This window comes from Nycticebus coucang, chromosome 2 (genome assembly GCF_027406575.1).
Source record: "Nycticebus coucang isolate mNycCou1 chromosome 2, mNycCou1.pri, whole genome shotgun sequence".
Classification (NCBI taxonomy): domain Eukaryota; kingdom Metazoa; phylum Chordata; class Mammalia; order Primates; family Lorisidae; genus Nycticebus; species Nycticebus coucang.
The window spans coordinates 128,504,149-128,512,369 of record NC_069781.1 but is presented as its reverse complement, the minus strand read 5'-3'; positions in this window follow the sequence as shown (position 1 = coordinate 128,512,369).

Below are 8,221 nucleotides of genomic sequence, written 5' to 3'. Positions count from 1 at the left end.
ATGAACAACAAGAGACAATGAACTAAGTATTGTGTGTAGCCTTGATATGCAGTTGTCACACCTGGGCCAGTGGAGACAGGATTGCAAAGGACCTTGTTAATTGCATGCTTAGGCAGATGCCTCCCTTCTGAGGATGGTTTTAGGACAGATCTGAAACAAACTGCCCCTTTACCTCTCTCATTAGGACTCACAATGTACATGTGCAATGCCCTCTTTTCCTCTTCTGATCTATGAGGCTGACTGCACTTGGAAACATTGTCTGAAGCTTGGGAGGGAGAAAGAAGGAATTCAGGACATTTTCCTCTGTGTATAGCATGTGCTCAAAATACGTTTTCACTCTTTAGATCTATATGACGCAATATTTTTATATTCACGGAGAAAAAAACAGCACATATCTGGAAATCTGATTTTCTTTTTCTTCCTGTTTGGAAGCTGTTGTGATGTTTATAAATACCCCCCAAACAAATAGCTCAATGTAAATTTTTCTTGAATAGCAACTGTTTGCGATAAAGCAAAGGGAAATATTCAAAGCAGAGGCAGATTTGCTTCCTTAAAATGGGAGATTTGCCTAAAGAACGTATTTCAGAAGTTGCAGAAACAAGCCCACTTCCTCTCATGTTCTATCCCACATGCAGGTCAAGCTTTTGGCCACATATTAATTTTTATGAGCGAGCTGAAGACTTAGAGAAAGAGAGGGAGGGGCTTTGATAATGGAGAAGCAGAGTGACCTGTACTCTGGAAGAGAGGGGAGTGATTTCTTTAACTATGGGCAATTGATTTTATTTTCAGCTTTAAGGCATTAGTCACTAAGAAAAAGGGTATACAAATTAATGGAGCTTTCTCTGTCACTAGTGAATTAAGCCCTACAGACAACATCTGAGGGTTACATAAAACAACAGCTCACTTATTAGTGGCAGTAGAAGGATTTACAATGCTTGGGTCATTTCTTAACTCATGTCTTTTTCCATATCACCCAAAGATCAGAGCAGCGAGAAATAGGATTGATAAACATTGGAATTATTTTTTTCTGGAGGGACAGCTCATCACATTTTTCTCTATAAAACATTTCCTTATTTAGCTCAGCTTCATGGCTAAAACTCAGTTCTTCTATTGGCAATGAAAGCTGCAATGCTGAAGTGTCATTTTCTTAAGATGGTTGGAATCACTGGAGCACATCAAGGCAAACAACCAAACTAGTGCTCATGCAGCAAGAAGGATGTAAGTGTTGATGGCCAGACAGGGAGAAAAGCTTGCCAGAATCACCAACCTGTGTGTTGCAAAGTAGGAATCCTGTGTCTACTCTTGCTTTCTCTGTTCCGACCATGTATTCCCTCCATCAGGGTGAAAGGCTCAGAGGCGGCCTGCTAGGGAACAGTGGGACTGTAATAAACTAACTTTTGTACTAGGTCTTACAGGAGACCCAGTGCCTCTGTCTATGACCCCGTCTGATCTTCACACCACAGTGTTGGCTTCTTAGTCTTAGCAGTCTTAGGAGAACAAAAGCTCTGATGGGTAAGATGATGTCCCAACAGTCATGTAATCAGCCGGTGGTAGTTCATGTGGAAGCCAAATCCTTTGCTCAAATCCTGAGTTCTTTCTCAGATATTACATTTCTCTGAATTGAAGGGGAAAAGAGAAAGTGAGTTGGATTTTTTTTTGTCCAGCTGCACCAATCTGTCACCATCTGGCTTTTCATTCCTCTGTTATTATATCTAGTTTGGGGAAATTAGTATTTATAGAATACCCCCAACTGACCCCTGGGGTCAAGTTATGCTGCTTCTCCACAAGTATGCAAATGTGCTATGTCCGATAGGGTCAGGGTGAGTCCAAGGCTTAAAGTTCAGAGAATTAGACATATGGTATCAAACTATCCCTCAATAATGGACTAAACATGTCATGCATTTTCTTAAAACTTTATCTTCACTTTTCAAGGTCTTTAAAGCTTCCATATTTAAAAACAAAAATCCCATGAGTTTATCATCTATGGTGTGGATAGTATAATACTTTATTTTTCTTATTTTTTTGTTAGAAAAATAATTGATTTTTATTATATATAGCTTACTGTTTTTTTTTTTAAAAAGTAAAAACAAGTAAATAATTTATCTGCCATCTTATATTGTTATTTCTGCTTGTTAAGTTTGAATTTTTTTTTTTTTTTTTTGAGACAGAGTCTCATTATGTTGCCCTCAGTAGAGTGCTGTTGGGTCACAGCTCACAGCAACCTCCAACTCTTGGGCTTAAGCATTTCTCTTGCCTCAGCCTCCTAAGTAGCTGAGACTACAGGTACCCACCACAACACCCGACTATTTTTGTTGTTGTTGTTCTCATTGTTGTTTAGCAGGCCCCTGGCCGGGTCCGAACCTGCCAGCCCTGGTGTATTCTCCTAACCATTGAGCTGAGGGCGCTGAGCCTTTATTTTGAATTTTTATTTGATGTGTTTGTATCCTATCCTTAAATATTTTTTATATTGTGTCATGTTATAAAATGTCATATAGGAATACTTTCTAAAAATAATTATGTGTATATTGCTTTCCAGTTGCGGAGAAACAGGTTTATTAAAGAATAACTGATGCATAATAAAAGGCACATTTTTTAACTAAATTGCTAATTTTTAACCTCCATCCACACTTATGGAACCATTGGCACCACGGAGATGATGAAAGTAGTCATCACTCCCAGATCGTTCATGCTCTTTTCTGGTCTCTCCCTTCTGGGCCCTCCCCCCATGCAAACACTAATATGTTTTCTATTACTGCAGATTATTTTATATTTTCTAGAATTTTACATAAATGGAATGCTATAGTAAGATTTTTTTGTTTTGCTTCATTCATTCAGCATAATTATTTTTTATTCATTGATGTGGTTGTGTATATCAGTTGTTCATTCCTTTTTATTACTGAGTAGTATTCTATTTTGTATAGACATACCACAATATGTTTATTCATTCATCAGCTGATAAACATTTGAGTTGTTTCCAGTTTTTGGCTATTACTATGAATCTTTGTACGGTCATAATTTCGCTCAGGGAAATACCAGACTGGAATTGCTGGATCTTATTGTGGGACAATGTTTAACATTTTAACATGCCTAACTGTTTTTCCAAAATGATTCTACCATTTTACATTCTCATCAGCATTGTATGAGAATTCTGCTCCTCTTCCTCATTGCCTACACTTAGAATAGATCTGTAAGAGGTTTCCTACTGTGTAGTTATAACCTGCATTTCACTAGTAACTAAGGAAATGATATTGTGCAACTTCTTTTTGTCTTATTTATCAACTTTGACAAAGTTATCTTTTCAAATATTATATTCATTTGAACATTTTAGTAGTTTCTTTTCTATAAAATTTTGAAAAGATCTTTTCATAAAGGTCTTTTAATATTCCACATGAAGTCCTTTAGTATTCATCTAGAATATATCTGATTTGCACATATAGTCTCCTTATCTGTGGCTTGCCTTTCCAATCTCTTAATTGTATCTTTCAGAGAGCAAACGTTATTAATTCGGATGAAGTTAAAATTGTCAAAATTTCCTTCTATAAAGCATTCTTTTGGTGTCATATCAAGAAATATTTACTTAACCTAAATTTAGTCATGAATATTTTCTTCCTATTTTTCAAAACATTTTGTAGTTAAACTTAGTCCTATGATCGATTCTGAGTTAATCATAAATGCTACAAGATCAAAGCTTGTTTTTTTATTTACATTGGAATCTCCAGTAGTTCCAGCATAATGTCTTGAAAAGACTATTGTATGTCCAGTGAATTGCTTGTATACATTTGTCTAAAAAAATAGTTGGCCATACATGTGTCTGTATATTTCTGAACTCTTCATTCTGTACCATGATCGAATGGCTTATCTTGATTCTGACATTATACTATTTTCATTATTGTAGCTTCATAATAAGATTTCAAATCAGGTAGTGTTAGTCATTCAACTTTTTTTTCAAAATTTTTTTGGCTATTCTATGTCTGTTGCATTTTCATATAGGTTTTAAAATCTATTTGTTAACTTGCAAAATCAAGTTTCCCAAGCTTTTGTTGGGATTGCCATGCATAAAAAATATGCTTTGATCAGGTAACTCTTCAATTAATCAAGATGATGTAACATTCCTAAGTGAATATGTACCTAACAAGAGATCTTCAAAATACATGAAGAAAAGCTTATATGTGTAAGTACAAAGAGAAATAAGCTATTTATAGCTACAGTCAGATTTCAGTTCCCACTCTCAATAATTTATAGAACAAGTATATAATATATCAGTAATAACACAGAATATCTAAACAACACAATAAACCAAATAGAACTCATTAATACTCATAGAACACTCAAAAGCACAAAATATACATTCTTTTCAAACATTTGGGATGCTTAACAATATACATCACATTTTGCATGCCTTGCATACTTTACTAGGCCATGGTATATAATCCTTTCTTAGATTGCTAAATTTTATTTGCTAGCAATTCATTGAGGGTTTTATGTCTATATGAATAAGTAATATTGGTCTTTTGATGTCTTTGCCTGGTTTTAGAATCGAGGCAAGACTAGGCTTACAGAATTAATTAGGAAGTGTTCTTTCCTTTTCTATTTTCTGGGCCAGTTTTTATAGAATTGACATTAATTATTTTATATAAAGTGTTTCTTTGAATTTGCCAGTGAAGCCATCTGATTGTGGACTTACCTTTCTGAAAACTTTTATAATTAACTTAACATTTACCCGGTTATATGTAAATTCAATTTTTTTTTGTATTTTCTTGAGTCGGTATTAATAGTTTTGTCTTGCTAAGAATTTGCCTACTTAATCTCAGTGACCTACTTTGATTCACTGTTTATTTAGGAATGTGTGTTCAATATCCACATGTTTAGAAATTCCTAAACTTTCCTTTTCTTACTGAGTACTAATTTTATTCTATTTGGTTAGAGGACATACATTATACAATTATAATTATTTTAAATTCATTGAATTTCTTTATTACCTACCATAACGTCTATCCTAAAGAATAATCCATGTGAACTTGAGAAGAATGTATATTATATTCTTTTTGGTGTTAGATGTAGTTGGTTTCTATGTTCATTTTTTCTATTTTTTTATTGTTGATATTCTCTTGGATGTTGTATTAATTATTGAAAGTGGTATTAAACTATTGCTTGATTTTCTATTTTTTCCTTTTGGTGATGCCAATTTTGGGTACATGTATTTTAGAACTGGTTGTTAGATGCAGTTGTCATTGTTGTTCAGCTGGCCCAGGCTGGGTTTGAACCTGCCACCCTCGGTGAATGTGGCTGGTACCGTAACCAGCTGGTTGTTAGATGGATGCACCCTCTTATCCTTACAAAGTGTCCTTTGTCTCTAACAGTTTGCTGTTGTAAAGTCTGTTTTGTCTGGAATTACTTTGGCCAATCCAGCTGCTTTTTTTGTGACTACTGCTTGCATGTATATCTATTTCCATACTTAGACATTTAACCTATTAGTATCTTTGCATCTCAAGTGGGACACTTGTAGACAGTATAAAGTAGGCATGTTTTATTTTATCCGCTGCATATACATATACATATATATATATATATACCTCTGTCCACATTTCCTGTTGACATAATTATCTATATAGAGAGATAGACTTGCCATTTTTTTGTTGTTTTATATAATGTCATTTTCGTTCATCTGTTCTTATTACTGCCTCCATGTTGTTCAGTGGACGTTTTCAATGTGTTAATTTCTTGTTCTTTACTTTTCAAAACATCTTAGTTAGTTTCCTATCATTGGCACCAGTAATTTCAACTAATACCTAAATAGTAAACGTCTGCTTCCATATACCATCGTTCCTTTTCCTCCCCCATCTCAGAACTAGTGTTATCAGACAAATTACATTTTTTTCATTCATTGTAAGTTTGGATCCACAGTCAAGCTATATGAGTTGCGCTGTTGAAGCCTCTTTCCCCAGGAGGTGGTGATAAAGCGTTGCCAGATTTAGGGAAGAAAAGATGACTATTAACTTTTAATTTCAAATAAACAAGGACAAAAATTTAGCATGTCTTATGCAATATTTGGGACATACTTACACTAAAAATATTTCTTATTTACCTGAAACAGGAAGTTAATTCAGTTCTCTACATTTCCTCTGCCAATGCTGTGACAGTGAGATTCAGAGACACTCTAGGCCCCTTTATGTCCTCTCTCTGGGTGAGGTATTAAGTACTCTTCAAAACCAGTTTCAAGCAACCTTTTTGAAAATGTTGAGACATCTGAGACATCCCTTTGGAAGGTGGCATTTATTATCTCAGTGTTGTGGATTAAATTTCTATTGAAATATTTCAGTAAATTAAAAAAAATACTCTTTGCCCACTATTCTCAGCACCATAACTTCCCCAGGCCTCAGGACACCTATATATTTCGTATGAGCCTGGTCAAGTTTAACTTAACCATTATATGAAAGACTTCTTTACCTCCATTATTTGAAGACAGACATTTCACAGAGAATGCTTAGGCTAAAATTGCAACTCATTTGGAGGTGTCAGGATGCCTAAGGCGTTAGAAATCACCGTGCTTGGTTCAACTTCTGCAGCACAGCTGGCTCCTGCCCAGTGCTAGAGAATGGGACATCTAATTCACAGCGAACCAAGGCCAAGATTGCTACATAAGTTTGCCTTCTGGGGCCAGATCTTTTTTTTTTTTCTTTTAAGTGGATGATATATGATGCAAATATTGTTCTTAATCAAAAGTATATTAGCAATCTACCACAAATGTGGAGTTACAGGGAAACACTACAGCATATTTGGAGAGGATTATTTTCACAAGGAACACATATTCATTTTTCTGTCTGCCTTTTATCAACATGTATTTATCAAAATGCAAAAGCTTGTCCATAGGCCACATTTTAATTACTCATAGGTTGCTTGAAGACAGCTGCAGTCTAGGAAAGACGAGAGATTGAAAAGAACAGGGTGTTCTTAAAATTTAGCCATAATTGTAACTAGAAGACTCTGTTGGCTTTATTCCAAAAATCTAAAGACATCTTCCCCTAGTTTTTTCCCCATTTCTCTGACATTTCTTCATGTAGCATGTATGCTGGCTACTATTAACTTGATTCGCCCTTATTGTGTATATTCATATTTTTATAGTAATATTTTTCTTTTTTCTTTTGTTTCTTTTTTCCTTTGCTCCTCCTCCTCTTCCTCTTCCTCCTCCTTCAGTAAATTAAAAAAAAATACTCTCTTTCCTCCTTATTCTCCTTCTTCGACAAAGCCTTACTCTGTTGCCCAGGCTAGAGTGCTATGGTGTCAGCCTAGCTCACAGTAACCTCAAAAACCTGCCTCAGCCTCCCGAGTACCTGGAACTACAGGCACCCACCACAATGCTCAAGTAATTTCTCTATTTTTAGTAGATGTGGGGTCTGACCACTCTTGCTCAGGCTGGTCTCTAACTCCTAAGCTCAAGTGATCCTCCTGCCTCAGCCTCTCAGAGTTCTAGGATTACAAGTATGAGCCCACAGCACCCAGCTACAGTAATATTTTTCATGTTAAAAATTATATGAGTTCATCAGAGAAGATCTGTAACATATGCATATACAAAAAGAGAAGAAAAAAATGTCTTCAATTCGACCATAAAGGCATTACATTTTTTTTTTTGGTTATATAAATACCATCCATATTATTTTTCAATAAAACAAATAATGCAAGCTATATTACTTTGTAAATTTTCTTCCTCTCTGAACAATATACCTCAGCATTCTTTTTTGTTAAATAAGAAAAAATTCCATAATGTTATTTATGGCTGTAGAGTATTTCATAATAAAGATGTGCCACAAATATCCCCCATTATTGGAGCTATGTTTAGTTTTCCCTGTTTTTAAATCATTGTAAATAGTTCCATAGAAAACATTTTTAAATACAAATCCTTGCGTGTATCTGATTATACTTTTAGTATAAATTTTGAGCAATGGGATTACATGGGTCAAAAATAAGCAGACTTTGGAGGCCTTTGAAACACATCACCAAACTGCATTTAGGAAAAGCTGTGGCATTGCCCCTTGCCCTAGCATCCTATGAGATGATATGCTTTTCTGGAGAATTTCTGTATCATTGTTAACATTGAGTGTTACTGCTGAAGATAAACAATGAAGTCAAACTTTACTTTAGCATTTAAAATGTTTTTAACATTCAAAAGATAAGCACAATGAATGGCTATTTAAATCATTCATCTATTTGTTGTGCGTTATTT